Source organism: Coloeus monedula, assembly GCF_965178545.1.
Source record: "Coloeus monedula genome assembly, chromosome: 3".
NCBI lineage: Eukaryota > Metazoa > Chordata > Aves > Passeriformes > Corvidae > Coloeus > Coloeus monedula.
The window spans coordinates 21,535,956-21,554,450 of record NC_138783.1 but is presented as its reverse complement, the minus strand read 5'-3'; the positions used below and the strand labels follow the sequence as shown (position 1 = coordinate 21,554,450).

General features: G+C 38.4%; 1 protein-coding gene across 4 annotated transcripts in view; it reads left to right on the top strand.

Annotated features, from left to right (window-relative positions):
* The window catches only part of FILIP1L (filamin A interacting protein 1 like), a 189,339-nt gene that overhangs the window by 144,704 nt on the left and 26,140 nt on the right, over positions 1-18,495 (top strand). Inside the window, exon 1 of one of the 4 annotated variants that reach the window (XM_082278570.1) lies at positions 8,477-8,810. The exons of the other annotated variants lie outside the window; for them this stretch is intronic. The gene's annotated coding sequence lies outside the window, so the exon portion shown is untranslated. Of the gene's footprint in view, positions 1-8,476; positions 8,811-18,495 lie in introns of those variants that run through there. 4 annotated transcript variants of the gene reach the window in all.

Here is an 18,495-nt window from a genome sequence, read left to right as displayed (position 1 = left end):
TTCCCCCCCTTTTTTTTTGTATTACTTATATTAATGCTATTCCCTGAAGCCTGTAGAAATACACTACCAAAAACGGGCAGCTTTGCTGCTTTTGCTAAGTACCTAAAACAGAGAAAATGCTTCCAAGAAAGTCCAATATTGAAGCAAAAGTAGTGAGTCCAAGTTTGGCTGAACGACTCAAATTCTATGACATCAATACATGTGGAACACAGACCAGGACATCATTTAAAACTAAGGTATCACAATCAGCCCTCGGTCACTCGTTGTAAAAGTTAACTAGCTGAAAGAAGTCATTGCAACCATCGTTCACTGAAGTTCAGACACACGCAGAAATCCTTTGTGTAAAATTGCATATATAAACTTTTCCGAGCGATTCCCAACAGATCTGGAGGCACTTCAGAATTCCCTCCAACTCGGAGCCTGCTCTCCCATAAGCAAAACCACCAATAAGGGTTTCCACAAGCCTCTGAGCTATGCATGTTTTCTGCTCCAGGGATACCTATGCCTACCACAACTGCTCCAAGAACTGCAACCATCCGTCATGCTCACCACTGAGACAAATATACTTAGCAACATTTTTGGGCATGACTTGCTTTGATTTACGTATACACAGATAGCTGAAAGTTAAGGCTCCACTTAGGTTCCCAAGCCCCAAGGTCAAAGGAATTTTATAGCTCTCAAAGTGTTTATTCTTGACGAGCTCTGTATAACCTTATGTCACCCTGGACACATCTTAGGCTTCTAGCAAAGTAACTCCTCCTATTTTGGTAGTGTTGGATTCATGTATGCTCCATTTTACTCAGCAGCAATATCAAGGACTGATTTATGTGAGAATAGCCTCTGCCCATCTACTAAGGAAATCTGAAATAAAAACAATTTAAATCAGAAAAATGGGGTAAAACAGAAAAGAACTAACAAACTTCATGGGTCCCAAATTTGAATCAAACTAAGAGGTCATGCACAACTGGATCTCATTTAACCAATACAACATACATTTGGAATTCAGGAATACATTTGTTCTATTTCAGCTTTCTAGTTCTAGGCCTCTGTTTATTATAAATGGAATTGAGACATTTATGCATCATTTTAAAAGTTAAACACAAAAAGGCTGTAAGCACTGTCTTAAGTACTGCATTACAATAACTAGAACCACTTTTCTCCCTCTGTCCTTGCTACTGGCTACAGTTATGCACAAATATTTACCTATACATACAGTTCTGTATTTATTGGAGAGGGGGCAGGGAAGTAAACAACCCAAAGATCAACAAATTTACAGCGCTTAAATCTTTATTCTGCAGAGTCACCTAAAAGTACTAAGGTCTGTGTTCTTCTGTTGAATCCATTTAAGAAATTAGCTTTTTTATTTTTTTTCTTGAGTAATAGTACAGTCTGCTTATACGATAAATTATTAGCAATTATCAAATGTACTATGAGACTTCATAGCAGAATATGCCACTTCAGATTTCATGAAACTATCACTACAAGACAGAACCCAATACATTGCTCTCTTTAATAAATTCTACACAGTTCATCTCGATCACATGCTTTATAAATGCAATTTCTGTGGATTGCAACTATCTTTCATCTAATCAGTATTAATCTTCATATTAGAAGCTCTGGAGTTCACTGGCCAGAGCAAATAGAAGCCAGAAATTATGCTCTGTCAAAATGCTTTCAAGCAAGTTACCCAGGTTAAAAGTTACCAAGTTAACAATCAAGTTACCAACGTTAAAAGGTACAGAAGCTTCATCCTTACAACTAAAAATACGTAACTGAACAAAACAGGTTAAAAATAAAGCACTCAACAACTAAAAAACTCCACAAAATAAAGCAGACTATAAAGCAGTGGGAAAGGTTGAAGGGAATACTGTTTAAAGAACATAGAATTTTAGGGACTAAAAGAAAATTTTGCCTTTTCTTCAGGTGCTGGAAGAGAAATTTCCTTAAACCACTTTTTTTGGTGCTTTAGATCAGTTTTCAAGCATGAAGCAAGCTGTAGGCTACTCAAGCATTTAGTTCATCTCCTAAAAGACCTTCTTAGTAATAGTCCATCCTGTTGACATAACACCCGGAGACATGAAATCAATAAGTGTTCCCAGATAATGACACAACTTCAATATTGCTGAGTTTAACATAATGGTTCTTAAGGCTGATATGTCTCATGCCAGCTGCTGTAAAAAAGCCAAATTAATACCCTTTTGTATTTGTTCCCCTTCCTCACTCAAGGGTTTTGTAAAATTTTTGTTGCAGACTCTGGAGCTGTGGAGTGTCTGAGTCTGCTAAATACATTTCCCCAAGCCCAAGAGACTCCTTGAACAGTACCTGCTGTGGGCAAGACTAACACAAAGAGCTACATGTAACTACACCCTAGGAGATCAAGAAATTCTGTAAATACTTTTCCAGACCAGAGAACTGAAACGCACAACTAAGTCACATTTCTAAACTATGAATCCATCAGATAGCTCAGCAATTCTGAATCCCAAAGGGATCAAAGTTTTACAAGTTACATTACATCCCTAGGAATCCGCAGTCTAAAACAGCTTGTATAGGATACATTTGCCTCTGCATTATTTCAACACGTATTCCTTGAACAGGTACCAAAATCACCAATAACTTGAAGCACTGTGCTTTTAACAGGAGCTATTGTATAGCTACTGAAATCACAGAGAATAAGAAAAGCCTTTTTGAATGTATTTCTTACCAGGAACCCTAAGGGGGGAATTCATCAAGACAGAAAAGATGTCTGTTATTACACAGATTTTGTAACATAAATGCAGCATCTAGAGACCCAAAGAAGGGCCTCTGGGCCCAAGAGCATGTTTGTATTTTACTCTGTTAATGCAGGCAGCCCAACAAAAAACTGTTTTCTCTCCTTGCAAATTTTGCCTTCTTTAGCATCCATACTCATTCTTCTAGAGCCTTAGTCCCTTTCAGAAAAGCTCTTTAACAGCTCTGTTTTCACTGGGTTAATCAGTAGGAGGCAAGAGAAGCCTGTTCAACAGAATTATAACAATGAAATGTAGGCTTCATGATAAATTTTAATTCTGGATTCTCTCTACTTAACCACCAAAAAAGAAAAAAAGCATGACAACTTTGTACTCCTCTTTGCATAGCATCAATGGCACCAATGAGCCTTCTTCCAGTTCCAATGCTGCATTCCAGTCCGCATTCACCTAAGCGTGTGCCTGACAAGCTTGTGCTCCCAAAGCCGTCGATGGCCTCAGGGGGCTCCTGTGAACTTGCAACCTGCAAGAAACGCACTGAATGCCAAGTCCTCCTACCTGTGTGCTGAGCTTTGCTCTCCAAGCCATTGGTGGAATGGCATCACCCAGCAACAAGTGCAGGAACAACACACATGAGGGGAAAAGCATAACAAAGAGACAGTGAATGATATGGAGGAGCTGAAAGAGCCTGCCATAACTTGATCTACTTTTTCACCTCATATCATAAAAGATGATTTTAAAAGAAACATCCTCCACTGGCACCATGTTCAATTCATGGCAGTGTGAAAAGTTGAGTCAACAAACCTGTGCAGTTTTTATTCAAACAAAAATTATACTGCTCTGAAAGGGAGTTGATCACTTTGAATAAAATGACTGAACTCACAGTTTAGATTAATACATAAAAAAGAGACAGGGATTCATGTGGAGTCAGACTTGAAGCTCAAAATGTTTCAGCCACGCCACTTCCCTGAAGTTCTACAAAAAGAATCTTGCTTTGACCAAATTCAAAGGAAATGGATGAAGTAGTACATAGTGTCACTTTTTCTTATTTTCTAATGACTAAAGACAGATATTTAAAATATGTTCTACATCCAAGCATGTTCATAGACATGAAACTTAGCACCTTCCAAGGTCCTAAGTCTTCACAGGATTACAACTCACTTTTGCTATTGCATTAATAGTGAAACGGCTGTCGTGCCTCCAGAAATAGCCCAGCTAGACAGGCATATTGTGGGTGGGGGTAGGTTTATAAAAAAATCTCACTGCAGAACTCATCACAAACAAAACAAACCTCCAATCCCAAACTTCTTCTTAAAATACACTCTTACACAGAGCTTTCATGAACTAAGTAACATTACCTCATTTCATCATGGCAAAAAGATTACTTGGCTATGTATGGTTTATACACAGTAGGGGAAGGCATACAAATTAAATTCTATTCATGTTTGTTCATGGTAAACTCTGCCATGCAAAAAAAAAAGACTTTTCATAAAAAATTACCTCCGTCCCATAAACAAAATGAAACCACCTCACAAGCAGATATGAAGCACTTGCAAGTTCTCCTTAGAAGCCATTACTAGTTGAGAGGTGCAGTCATCAACTTCCCAATACAGTGCCCAACATAAAGGGATCTAATTATCCTTAATATTTGGCTAGGAATTTTATTTGTGTCTGCCAAAAAAAGGGAGAATAATGGAATCTGCAAACAATAGGAAAGTTTGAAAAAATATTTCCTCCTGCTGCCAAAAAAAATTAAAACCACAGAGTAATGAAGATATGAATCTCTTTCCACCCATGGTCCCTAGGAAAAGACACATGAATCTGAAGAATGTTGTCTTTAGAACTTTCCCCTGCTTCTCCTCCTTGCCTTCCACATGCATTTATCAGTCATCAGTACATTTCAGACTGTAAATAAGACATAATAACCTCCATATTTCTTTTTGCAATATTCAGAAATTAATCTATACATTTGGATATGAAACCCTAAAACACTTTACTGGTGAAATCAAAGAGATCATCAAGCACAATGCTAGGAGAAATAATAAAGATAAATTAGAAAAATTTTGAAGGACGCTATTAATCTGAGAAATAATTAGAGTGAGTCTTCTTCCACTGAGTAATGTCCAAACTCCCACAGATTTCAGAGACAAGGCTGAGCACACAGTGGAGAAAAATCCTTGAAGTCACATGAGTTATTAAAATGTTAAATATCAGATCAGATTTATGAAAGGCAATAAAATTCAGCTTGTCAATTCTGCATATGTTTCGTTTCTCCAGGTATCACATGCAAAACTTAAGCAGACTACCTCCAAAAAAGCGAACAGTTTTAAGTAATGTAAAATAATAATAAAATCTTCGACAGTGTTTGTACTTCAGTAGATGTTTATTTTTGGAATATGAAAGTAACCTAAAGATTTAGACCCCAGGGAGAATTCAAAAGCCCAAGCTTCAACAACATCTACATGAAGTAAATGTGACCAAGAGCCTGATTCAGCCAAGCATTTCAATATATCATTAAAATCAGAGTTCTGCTGAAGTCCTTTCCTTTTTCAACAAAAATACACAGGGCTATGTTTTAAGTGCTTTGTTGAACTGAGGCCCAAGTTCTAATTTCCTTTATTTATCTTAGATACAAAATGGCCAAAGGAAGGGGTCAAATGCTGCAATAGATAGGTTATGGATTTAAGGACACTGGAACTGCTGCTATGAAATGCCATGGGAAGAAAAAGGAAAGAGAAGTAGTTTAACGATGGAAGTAATGGGAGGAATTCAGATAGTTTCAGATAAAGTCTAAACAACTGCCTCAAAGTCTTTTAGCTTATTTTATCTCCTCCTTGCCTCATGTAATCTTCCATCTCTCCAGCTTCTTTCTTTTTTAAGTAAATTCCTGAAAGAATGTGGGCACAAATAACAATACAAAATGATAAGCAGAGACTAGACAAAAGTCACTGCAAACAGCTGCACAGAGCAGCCCTACATTTACAGAAGATGCACCAAATGATTTAGTAAGATTTTCTTTTGGTCTCCAATTTCTACAAATCCACAGTTCCTTCTGCCGTCACAATACTTGCAAATGCACCAATTCTGTGCAAAACGATACGTGGTAACTAAGGAACCAGAAGTCATTTTCAGGGAGGAATGGAGAATAAGACAGACATAGCTGCCTGCCTAAAGGCTTTTTTGTTTTTCTCTTTGGTGTAGTTCATCAGTGCCAGGATTCCACCTACAGATACTGAAAGAAACTGTAAAAAAGCAGTAAAGGAAGGTTTCTTTGAACTCAATTCATTGCCTCAGATAAAAATAAGCTTTTCATGTTATAGTAGTCCAGAACTTGGAATTTTTAATAATATAGTTCCTTAACAGGGCTTGGAATAGCACTTTACTCTGTGATTTAAATCACAACAACATGAGAGAAGGAAGTCAGGTCATTACACACTCAGCTGATGCTCTTTGATAAAGCTGGCTTGCAGAAGGTCACAGATGTGCACTTTTGTATTGCAGAGAAGAATTAATTAAGAAACTAGAAGTTTGTTTTTTGACCATCCCCAGATGTAAACACAGACTTATAAACAGAAGGACTTGCGTTCTCTATTCCCTGCTCCCAGACTACCAATAAACTTAACACCAGCACTATCTGAGCTGTATTCCTTGCAACTCCAGAACAGAACTAGATTGTGAAGATGATTTTTTGATTACCAGCTTTTGAGAAGTCCTCTTCTTCAAAGCTGCTTATGGCCTAAAACAACTGTTTCATGTGGGAGAACAAAAATGCAGGCAATTTTCATATAGTCTACAGAAACAGGGTGTGTGCAGGTGAAGGGAAAGTTGCAGAAAAACAAAACAATTGCAAAGAGAAGGAAAGAAAAAAAACCAAACCCCAGGACAGAAACAGTAGTTCTCACCCCTAAGGATTTATATGCTTGCATACACACATGCATATGTAAAAACGAATGCATTCACATTTAACTCCTACCTACCTTCCAGTGAATAACTTCCCTGACTCCCCCTCTAATCAGAACTGGATACAGCAGTGCCTCCACAGCCTGCTCTAAGACAGCACCTTGCACCTGCAGTTGTCCTGTCATTTTAAACAGAGTCCCAGCAGAAAGGCTGAGTCTATAGCAGAAGATATTCCCCACATCAAGGTCACCTGGATGAGCTTGTGCTTCAAATGATCCATATTGGCATAATACTTTTGAGAAAAACTAGACAAACTGTTAGCTTCCAAAAACATTAGCCAAGCCACTGAATAGGTCAATATCAGCTAAAGAACAGGTTATTTTGGTTTTGTTTGGATTTGATTATTAAATCTCCCTAGAATAGCAAATGAAATATTATCCTGGTCTGTCCATTGGTATATTCAAATAAGATGCTTTCTATCTCCAAAACCATTTGGGAAGGGTTAGTATTAAATAATTTGAAAGTTTTCTGATGAGGCACCCAAGTCTGAACTTTCTCAGAAACTGACAGAGAGGACACAGCAGGATCACCCATACAAATAAGCAGCACAGCTCTGAGGAAGTCTTTACTCAGTAACAATGCAAGGAGTTGCTTAGAATTAGCCAACTAAAGAATAAGTACCTTTTTCAGGCTATACTTAGGGTAAACGTATGCAAGACAGCTAGAAGATGTCTGTCTTGTAAATGAAATGCAAATATCTTAATCACCATTTGTCTTCATACCTACAGACAACACCCCCAAATAAGTAACTTGCCTTATGTTAGCATTATGTTCAATATGACAAAACACACTAAAAGCAGGCAGAGAACAGCTTAAGCTATAGAGATGAAGACTAAAATTCGAATGCTGCAAATTAATTGTGGATGCACCTACTTTAACACCCTACACTTTAATAGCCTTTCAACGGTCTAATTTACCCATCAACATAAAAGGAGTTTATTTCACTGACTCCCGTTAACCCTTAGTGGATTTTCAGTAACAAATTTTGTGCCTATTTCCAGTATTTCTTCCTTCTGTCCTCAATGTTTATTCAGGGTGTACAGTAAAGAATGGGGAATACAAGAGATACATTTTAAGTTCTTCAATCTAAATCTTACTTTTTGGCTTTCTGCCTCTTTCCTAAATATTAAAACAAACGACTCATTTCTTTAAGACCTTCTTACTAAAAATAGTTGGTTGGACTGCTTAATTGTGTTAGCTGAAACACAAACATACGAAAAAGGAAAGGGGTTGGTAGAAAAAACATTGAAGAGAAAAAAAAAAATCAGATTTCATCTGGCCTTCCCATCATCACTTAAGAGAATTGTTTAGTAGTTACATCATCAGGAAATAAAATACTATCCTCCAAGGACCCCGACTCTTTACAGAAGGAAAAAAAAAAAGGAAGGCTCAAAGTTCATATCCCACTCAGAGGAGTTCGGCTAAAGTCACATTTTCTGTCATATTGGAGAAAAAAAAAAAGGAAAGGAAAACATTAAAAGGTCCCTTAGAACAACTAATTAAAAAGGTTACTTGGAATTCAGTTTTTCCGTTTTCAAACTCCAGGCTGCGGGACTAAGTGGAAAACATTGTACCTATTCAGTAACAACTTCTAACGACTTTATTATCAGTGCTAGAGGGGAACTGCCCTAACCCAAACCTTCCGCACATTCTTCTCGGCCCTGAGCTCGTGGACGAACGCAGCGTTTCACACAGCGCTGGGCTCGGCCGGCGCCAGCGCCCGGGGCTGAGCCCAGGGCGGGCAGAGCTACCCAGAGGGGCCCGAGCTGCCCAGGGCCGGCCGAGCTGCCCAGAGGGGAACGAGCCGAGCTGCCCAGAGGGGAACGAGCCGAGCTGCCCAGCCGAGCTGCCCAGAGGGGAACGAGCTGCCCAGGGCAGCCGAGGTCTCCAGCGCCGAGCCGCCCCGGCTGCGGCCGCCGGCGGAGAGCACCGGGCAGCCCGGCGGGGCTGCACCGCGCCTTATATGGCAAGGCGCTGACGTAATGCTGCATAGGCTCGGGCGGCCGCGCGCCCATCCCTCATTGTTTAGCGGGAGCGCTGGAATGCTCGCAGCCCCGATGCCACCGCGCAGCGCCCGCGCCGTGCAGCACCAGCTCACCCGGGAGTGCTATAGCCCGCCAGCGCAAGGTAAGGCAGAGGGTGGGAAGCAAGCTTCTTCTGGCAGGCACTGGCGCTTCTGGCTTTTTCCTATCGAGATACTTTTTTTTTTTAAAAAGTCACTTCCAAAAAAAAAAAAAAAAAAAAAAAAAGAGGGATGAGGACTGAGAAACAATGAAATACCCCAAAATAGCACCAGGAGATCTAGAAGACGTCTGGCTAGTCATATATAGGGTGACTATTTCAAGCGTTAAAAACTGCCTTTAAAACAATTCCTACAGAGGCAACAGATGAGGAATTAACGTAACATTAAAGAAAAGGAGAGAGTTATGAATTGCACACACTTTCCAAATGGTCGGATAAAATCATAACTGCATTTAAATCTGTGGAAGGAGTCCAACAGTATTGTAATATATTAGGTAGAGCTACTGCCTCTCTTTCTGCTGTATTTACATGCATATGCTATGTATTAGTCGACATGTACGCACACATGTCTCTAAGCATTTACTATACTTTTGAACAACTCCTCCAGTAGTTTACAGAGCGATGTGTAAATTGCCACAAACATTACTTTGCAATAAGATTATGCTATGTCTGAAGGAGAGAATTGCAACTAGTTTAATTACTAACAAACTTTTCAACTCCTACACACTGCTTCCCTCTTCTGTGTCTTGCGTGCAAGTGTCAAATCACAAGAGGGCAGAACTGTCAGATTTTGATGAAAAAAACTTTAAATCCTGGTCTAACACACAATGATTGTGAGAATCAGAAAACACACTGCTCTCTTCAAGGCTTATTCTGCAAGATGCTCAACAGTATTGCAGTTATTAACTCCAGAAAACAGGGAGCGTAAAACAGCTCTGACAAGGCACAAAGTACCTTGAAAGATTAGACTTCAGTGTGTTTATAACTCACACCTGCTTAGTATGCAAAATTACACTGTCCTCTCCGTTAATTAAGGGCCAAACCCTGTCAAATCCTTGTTTATAGGAACTGCAATTAAGTCAATTGTACTGTCCTACTTGCAAATTGGAACTACTGAGCACTGCTCTTCAGAGTCCTCTGTGTAATTTAAAATGTTAGAAAAGTTAGACCTTAAGACCTTTAAACTCTAACTCTTCTTACAGGTAAAACACGTTTTTGTGGTATGTTTTCCTTTTCCTTAATACAAAATTAAATCAGCATGAAATTTTAGGAGAGAAGTAAGGGTTCCTCTTCCCTTTATTTGATGTTTTAAATCCTGCAAAATCCTTGTTCAGGTATATATTTAGGAAAAATCAAAGCTGATAAAAACATATGCATTGTTAAGTATCATGCATACAGGGATTTAGAGGCTGAGCCAAAATATCATGTGTGAACTTTTTCATAACTTCTTTTGGCTTTAAACATGGAGAAAATATGAAGCAGTTATTTTCAACATGCTTCTAAAAATGTTAATATAAAGAGACATTTCATTTCAAAGGTAACTCAAGTACTTGCATATTATGAACCTTGGCAATTAGATAAAACTCACATCCATGTTTCCAACATAATCTCTTCTGTAACAAGCAAAATTTATACCTCTGTTGATGAGAGAATCAGGGAAGAGGGCACTGTATGGTATATATAGACTGAAAAGAATCCTAGCAACCAGAACAAATGTAATTTCATAGTAGAAAAACAATACCCCATATCAGTATCCTGAGCCCCTTCTTCTCGCTATTCTGTCATATCTGCAGAGTCCTGGCAGTTTTAAAATGATTACTTAGTCTTCTAAATATCCAGTGTCAAGTTATAAAGTAAAAATCTTAGCTGCGTTATGAACAGATGCTTTAGGAACCAAAGTTAAGTAACAGCCCTCAAAAGGTATCTAAGTAGAAAGGATAAACTGAAAAAGTCGAAAGACTACAATATGACAAAGAATATTAACAGGAACGCTACATATGCAATATATTCAGGAAAAGCAGTAAGCAGAAAAAGAAGAAAGTCTCCCCATAGGTAAGAGACAATTTCAGCTGCTCTAAATCCAACAAAGCAGGGTAACTTCTATCACTGATTACTGCTTTAGCAGTATCTAAAGTACCATCTCTACTGTGAATACTGCTAGCCTAATACAAATCATAGCATTTATGAAAAGTCAGAACTATATTTCTCATAGTCTGTCTTTCTTAGATTAAAAGGAAAAAAAACCCCACACTTCGCTTAATACTTACAGGACCAATTTTGCTCTCATTTATACTGGTAAAACTCCAAAATAATTAGACGGAGGTGTAATGATTACGCCTCCCTCACTGCTGTTTTTCCCCCCCACCACCTCTGTATTACACTCCTTTGTTATATCAGATTTCTTAACACGTATTGGGTATTAACTGATAGGTATTCTTAATTTTAAGTGATTAAAACACTAGCATCATTTAAAGGAGACAGTGAAAGAAAATATCACGTAACTCAGTTTTAAACAATTGTATTTCTTCATCTAAATTTCTTTTTATAGTAATTTTTCACAACATCTAATGTGAAAACATTTTAAGAACAAATATACCCTCCAGAAATGAAAGTCAACTTCCTATCAAACTGCATTGACCCTTTGTTCCTTTCCCGTCACTTCCCCTTCCTCCACTGACAAACCTGCTGACAGCACTTTTTAGAGATTTTATCCAGAAGACAAGGGATCTAACTTAAACTTAGTTTCTGTTCCTCATCACTATTAGTAAAATCAAATTATTTCTTGATTTGTGCTGAGCAACATCATTTTCATAGTATTTACCTAATACTACAATGAATTACCAAATTTACCCTTGTCATAGGATTAAAAAAAAAAGCCTGGTTTTACTCTCAGTGAATTTCCCCTCTGTGGCAGATCTTAAAAGACTTCTTCAGGAAAAATTCTTTACCACACGTAGTTTAGCATGGGCAAGTAAACAACTCCAGCTCCTCTGGACCTTTCCTACAAGCTGCTGTTCTCAAATCCTGGGTGTGGTACTACCTGAATACAGTTCATTAAAAAAAGCAATTAAAATATTTAAGTCAGAGAATCCTAAGGAGTTTACAATGTAGGAAAACATATCTTTAAAAACCATTGTACAAAACTGTAATTCTGTCTCATTAACAGTTTCCCTCAACACTTTATCTTGTCACCAAGCTGATTTGAACTTAGAAATTATGTCTTATCAATAATTTTTAATTGCTTAGGGTTTTTCTTTCATACTGAATGGATTCTGCCATGGCACCCTTAGGGTTTAGGTTGAGCTTTCTGATGTAGTTGAAACCTTGATTAGTTCAACCATTCACTAAACTGTATTACTCGGCTCCAAGAAGGTAAAAATCGCTGCTGAAAAATCCTAAATATAGTGCCCAGTCTTGTGATTTAAGTGAAGTAATGGACAGTTTGACTCTTAACACCTCTCAGTACATTATGCTGATTTTGAGGTTTGCTGTGTTTTCTGGCAGCAAGACAAAAATCACTTAGATTGCATGTCCAGTGCACCATGTGGTTCCTGAAGTTCTGTAGCTGTACTCACACCGATGCACCAATGGAGCACTCTCAGGCAGTTAAAGCTCACTTCTCCAGAGTGTTCACAATTTCTAGCAGTATTTGAAGATTTTCTGAGGCAGTGTGTAGCTGCCAGTTAAAAACAGTACAAAAAACACCTCCCAAAGCAACTGTTCCTCACCAGAGCTGATGTGACTGTGAAGAGGTGAATGCTCATGCAAACGGTGAATGTTGGCTGAACACGCAGCAACATCATTGTATAACCCTCCTTTAACAGCAGTATGGAAATATTGGGGGTGAAAGTTCAACCCAACCTTGCTAGGTAACATTTCCACACAACTCAAAACCATAACCTTGCACATTCAAGCTGATAAATGCATGTACTTTCTGCCTGTTGCAAAAGTCACCCCTGCTGCTGCAGCTCATGGTGCAGGTGACGATGATGTTAACACAGCTGCTTGGCTTCAGCCTCAGGCTGGGCAGGTGACCACCAGAGACTGGCTGCTGAAGCAGAGCAGCAGAACTTGAGCCATTCTGCTTCATGCTGCATGCTCAAAGAAGCTGAGCAACCAGAGCCCACAGCCACTTAACTGCTCATGCCCAAACTTCCCAAACCTTTATAGACGTATGTCAGGTAGGGTACACAAAGCTCTAGTGAATGTGACTGAAAACATGGATGGGAAAAAACCCACTCTTGACAAGAAATACACTCATTTGCATACATGGCAGGGATGTGAAACAATACCTCAGACTTCATTATCCTTTATAGATTTCCACAGGCCTGGGAAGGAACACAACAATTGCACTTAAGTGATGCATAGAGTTCTTAAAAGCTGTCTTAAACCTAATACTCAAAGCATTTTGTTTCAAATTCATTGCAGTTGCAGACAGCTGATTTAAAACTCTGTCTTTTTTTTTTATTAGAGACACAAAGCTTATCTAGTGTTTACATAGCAACTATCGTGATGACAGAGTAAGAGAATGAGGAAAAATTTTTAGAAATGAAGCAGCATGATGCTACTACCATAAAAAAACCACATAAAACTGGCTGCTTAAAAATGGAAAGTAATACACTCATAAAACATTTTAATTACACATTGAATTCTAGCACATGGCCAAAACTATCTAAGAGTTAAGTTTAAGCTGACTGAATTCTGTCAACTTTCAATGGATTTAATATTTTTTTTGGTACAATTTCTACATCTTTCAGTTATTAAGTCTAATTATGAACAAAATTAGGAAATTTTATCACATGTAAGTTTGGCCTACCTGAAACTAATGTCACCCATCACATTCCCAAACATGATTCTATTCTACTTAGCCACAAACAGGTTTCTGAGAAGAAGCCTAATAAATGCCACAGTTGTTTTTGTTTTCTACTTCAAAATGCTACTCCCTGGTCAAGCACATTCTACATCTCAGTAGAGCCATTCTGTTACAGATCCATACCAAGAAAAAGGAAAGTGATTTATATTGGTTACTTGAACCTGAGGGTGTAGCAACTCCACGTTTGGGGCAGCCAATCCTAATCTAAATATTTGAAATCCAGTATTGAACACACTAACTTGGATATAGGGAGGTGTTAAAAAAAAAAAAGCAATGCTCAAGTGTTAATGCTTAAAGCTGAAATATTTTTCTTAACTTGCAAAATGCTACTATATACTCTTTCATGTAAAGAGAAAAGTCTTTTAACTAGCAGCCCATTATCGTTCCCAAACTGATAAATACTGAATTGCCTTACATGAAAAGGCCACCATGAACCTTGGCAGCCCAAAAACCTCTACAATCTGTGTTTCTGAAGACTTACCTAATATATAAGTGGGCATGTCCATTTGTATGCATATGAGTAAGCAGAGCAGGGCGATAAAAGCCTCTGCAGCAAAGTCAGCAAGTACAGCTTCACTACAGGCCAATTCCAGATGACAAATAGCTGCCTACGAGGGCGGTGCAGGGACGACACCAACCGGTGCAGAACACTTAGGCTTGTGCTGGGAGATGTACACATTGGTTCCCTTTTGGGAAAGCAGCAGACAACAGCTGACAGGAATAGTCAAGCTTACATACTTTGCTAACCCATATAAAGGAGAAGGGAGGAAAATGTAACTTGGTATACAAAGGAGCAGCCACTTTGGAAAGGGTCTGCTTGTCCCTGCTTTGTTCCCACCCACCAATTTGAGCTCTATAGGATTACTGTCATCTCAGTAGATAGCAAAGTTTTCCTATTTCAATCAGGATTAACCGGGTGTGAAGAATCAGAAATTGACACTGGTAACCTTTTTAAGCTTATAAATGACACACTCCTATATCTAGATTAAAGCAGTTAACTAAACAACTTGCAAGTTCTGTCTAGAGATAACTCTTTTATTTTCAGCATTTGAAGCCACATTATAAATTAATGATAAAAGCTAAAATGTATTACATCAGAAACATACTGTACATGAAAGCATGCTACAGCTCCTTCATTTTCAGTGACATCTGAAACAAGAAACTATAACCTGAATAACACAGACCATCAGCCAAGAAGCAAGAAAAGAGATCAAGTAGGGCATGTAGCGAAACATCACATAACGATACTGAGTTATAAATCAACTTGGGGTACACTAACAAGGCACAGAATGTTCAACTGAATTCACAGTTCCTTAAAGAACAAGGAACACAAAGTCTTCATATGAAGGGACAAGGGAAGCATATATACATGTGACCCTCCTCTTTCCTAAAAGAGCCTTTTCGTAAGACAGTTTCTGAAAGGCAAAGAACACTGGAAAACAACTGAAGATGGAAAAAGTAAGTATCTCTCTTGGCTTTAGGAAGACTGCTCAGACCAATTTTAGAAGAGTTTAAGAAATCACTGATCACAGAAATGCTAGAACTAGTTAAATCCACTTTTTTCATCCCAACCCAAATGCAGGGTTTTTTCCCTAGGAAGTAGCAAAGCATTTATTTTACAAAGCAAGCAAGTTACTCCAGCTGCTGAACACACACACAAGTAGCTAAAAAAACCAAAACACCACAACCACCCTAAACACTGTTATTGGCACTCTGAGTGGACATACAACAAAAGGATCAAATTTCTTTTACTCTCAAGCAGGGTATTTGATCTTTAACACAGTGAACAACCAAGGCTGCACAAAAATGGAAAAATCTTACTTTAACACATCATAATCAACAGACCTGAGAGTACAAGATGTTCTTCAGTTAAACAATTCATTGCAGGTGAAGAAGCTACTTAAACTATCATTTGCTATTGAACTATGTGAATTAAATCTGTGAAGTAAACCTTGGTTAGAACTATAACCATTAAAAAAATTCTCAAGCGTATCATCTTTAGGTCTCCAATGGAGCTTCCTGTCCTGTAGTCTAAAACAATGTGTTAGTCCTCTTTGAAGAGGATCAGTTTGGAGAAACCACGTAAACTCAAATGCTGAACAAGAGCACCTTTGCTCAGGATTAACATGCTTTAGACAAAACATGCATTGACTTTGCACCTTTAGATAATTCACCAAGTGCTCCCAGGTCTGTGTGGCCAGAGGCCTACAGGGAGAAGAGAAAATACAACTTCCAAACATTTAGCAGGTTTAGAACAGATAGCAAGAAAATCAATTATCTCCCAGGTCACTAAGTCACCAGAGCTATAGAAGTTCAATACCTAGAACTGTACCCAGAAACAATTTGTAATGCATCAGAAATAGTTCCCATACAACTTCCAAAGGTCACGGAGTACAAACCAGGAAACTAGCAGGAGTCTTTATCACTTGTAGCTTCAAAGCCAAGTTTAGCCAGTTAACCCTGCCACAATGCATTGCTACCATCTCTCTCACCTGTATCTCCAAAATGAAGTGCTGGCCAAGTCTTAGAGAAAATGGACACCCTCACATTATCAGGTCTATGGGGAAAAGGTGCATGTTTAGCCTCAAAATGAAACTTCAAAATGAAAAAAGTTTAATATTAACACTGTTGCTGTTAACATTATTACTTACAGTCTTGGCTACCAGAAAAAGTTGCAACTTTTTAGCAAACCTGATAAAAGCCTCAACTGCAACGGCTTCATGCAACCTAGCATCAAGGAGAATTTAAATACTTCAAGCTAAATTTGTAGTAACAATTAAGATTTATGTTTTCTGACAAAAAAAAAGGAACGGGGTGCCACCCAAGCCCAGTTTCAAATACTCAGAGTTTATTAAAAACATACACAGAGCTACTTAAGGAAATAAGCACACCAGAAAAAGGGCTTACTTTTGTCTTAGGTTGTATGTATATAATAAAGATTTTATGGATATTAACAGAACAGAACCCTCAAAAAGTCATGGAATTTGAATCCTCCTGCAAAGTAGTGACACCACCTGTATCATTTCTGAGGAATGTTTGTCTAATTGTTTATAACCAGGCCCATTCCTCCAAATAATGGCAAACTCTCAGTCTTCCCTGACAGTCCCATTCAGCACAAAAGTATCTTTATTTACCGTGTTTAATCTACGTGGTTTAAATCACAGTTTCAGCACATAAATTATTGTCTTGTACACTGAGCATGAAGAGTGCATAATAAAGTTTGCAGAAAAGTTCCACCTGTCTAGAAGCAAGTGGCCACTGAGCAGCTTATCCAGGGCTGGCAGCATGAGTAGGATGCCTTCAGTTCAAAAGACTGAGTGTGCATGGCAGTATGGAAAGTTCTAAATTTTACCACTGCTGATGACTGATAATATAAGGCCATGGTTAGCATAAGAGATAGGCACTGTGCCTACTCTGCCCGTTGATGAAAATGCAGCCCCAAACATTTATTTTTATATAAAATGTGTGTTAAAATTGTTTTAGAGAACATCCAGTTCCTGTAAATGTTATGGGAAAATGACATTTACGACTAACCAGTCTCCTCTGTGTAACATGATGTGTTATTGTTGGCTGAGTGCCATTTTCTGTCATACCAAAAATATTAACTAATTGAAGTTAAAAAAAAGTTTCTGTAAGTTGGATCCTTGCACAATTATGCCCAATTCTGGTCAAAATAGCAGCACCAGCACTGCCTCAGGTGAATCAGATACTAGAACAGCACCTATTTTCCCATCTGCACCCCCCTAAAAACATTCTATTAAAGAGGTCCACCTTAAACCTACACACTATGATGTTACATACAGAATAAATTTTTTAAAAAATCACAAGATTTATCTACAGAAATTGCTTAAAGAAAACTCACGACTGTTCTCTTAATATAAGACAGTATCATTAAATTGAAGTGTAAAAATATGGCATAAGGGTTACAAACTTACACTGAGCTGAAGCAACTGACTCCTTCAGAGAATCAGAACTTCTGCAAACTCCTCAATCAACTGAAGGATGCAGAGTAAATAGCCAAGACAAAAACCTCCAAATATTACTCTTCCATCAATAGTAAACACAGCACAGCAGTGATAGCAAAGAAGTATTTGCCTTACACAAACCAAACACACATGGCTGGGATCATCACTGCTAGTAGCAGCCTGACCAGAACTATCCACAATTTGGGCAAGCTGCACTCCCTTGTTTGTGCCTAATCTTTCCATGGGGAATGGGGTGAAGACAGGCAGGGCTCCAAAAGACAGTTTTCAGGAGCTAAGCTAACTCCTGTAAGAGTTCTTCACTTGGTAAATCCTAGCAGGAGGCTGCAATGGTATGGATTCCTAGTACTGACACTCCGAACAGAAACTGCAAACCCATCCACCTGCCCACAGGGTGGATTAAGACATGTCCTGTTCATCTCTGCAGTAGTGAGTGTTTTACAACACTGGTGATTTTAAAAACAGCTCAGTAACTGTGGTCAAGCAATAGTGTTCCATCAGGAATAATGCTTAAAGTATACACCTAAAACAAAATTCAGGTTCATAAAGACACATGATTTCTCCCATCAATTGAACTCATTAGCATGTAACATCCAATATCAAATGCAATAATTTCAATGATGCTGTTGTTTAAAAATCACAAATTATAAAAAGCAGTAGCTGTGTTGGTTTATTTTGTGTAATTACTGCACCTAAAACCTATTTGGATTAATAATTCTCAAAATCTATTAGAGTAAGTTAACACTGCTTTTCCATTTTAATAAATCTGAGGATCAGGCACAAATTTCACTTGCTAAAGATGAAGACAAGACAGAAGCAGGACCTGGATTAGTAACTGAAAAGTTCTGCCTCAATCTTGTTGCTTTGACCCCTATACCACATCTCTTGTGGCTCATCTTTCCATTTCCTTCAGAAAGCTTTCCATCTGCAAAAC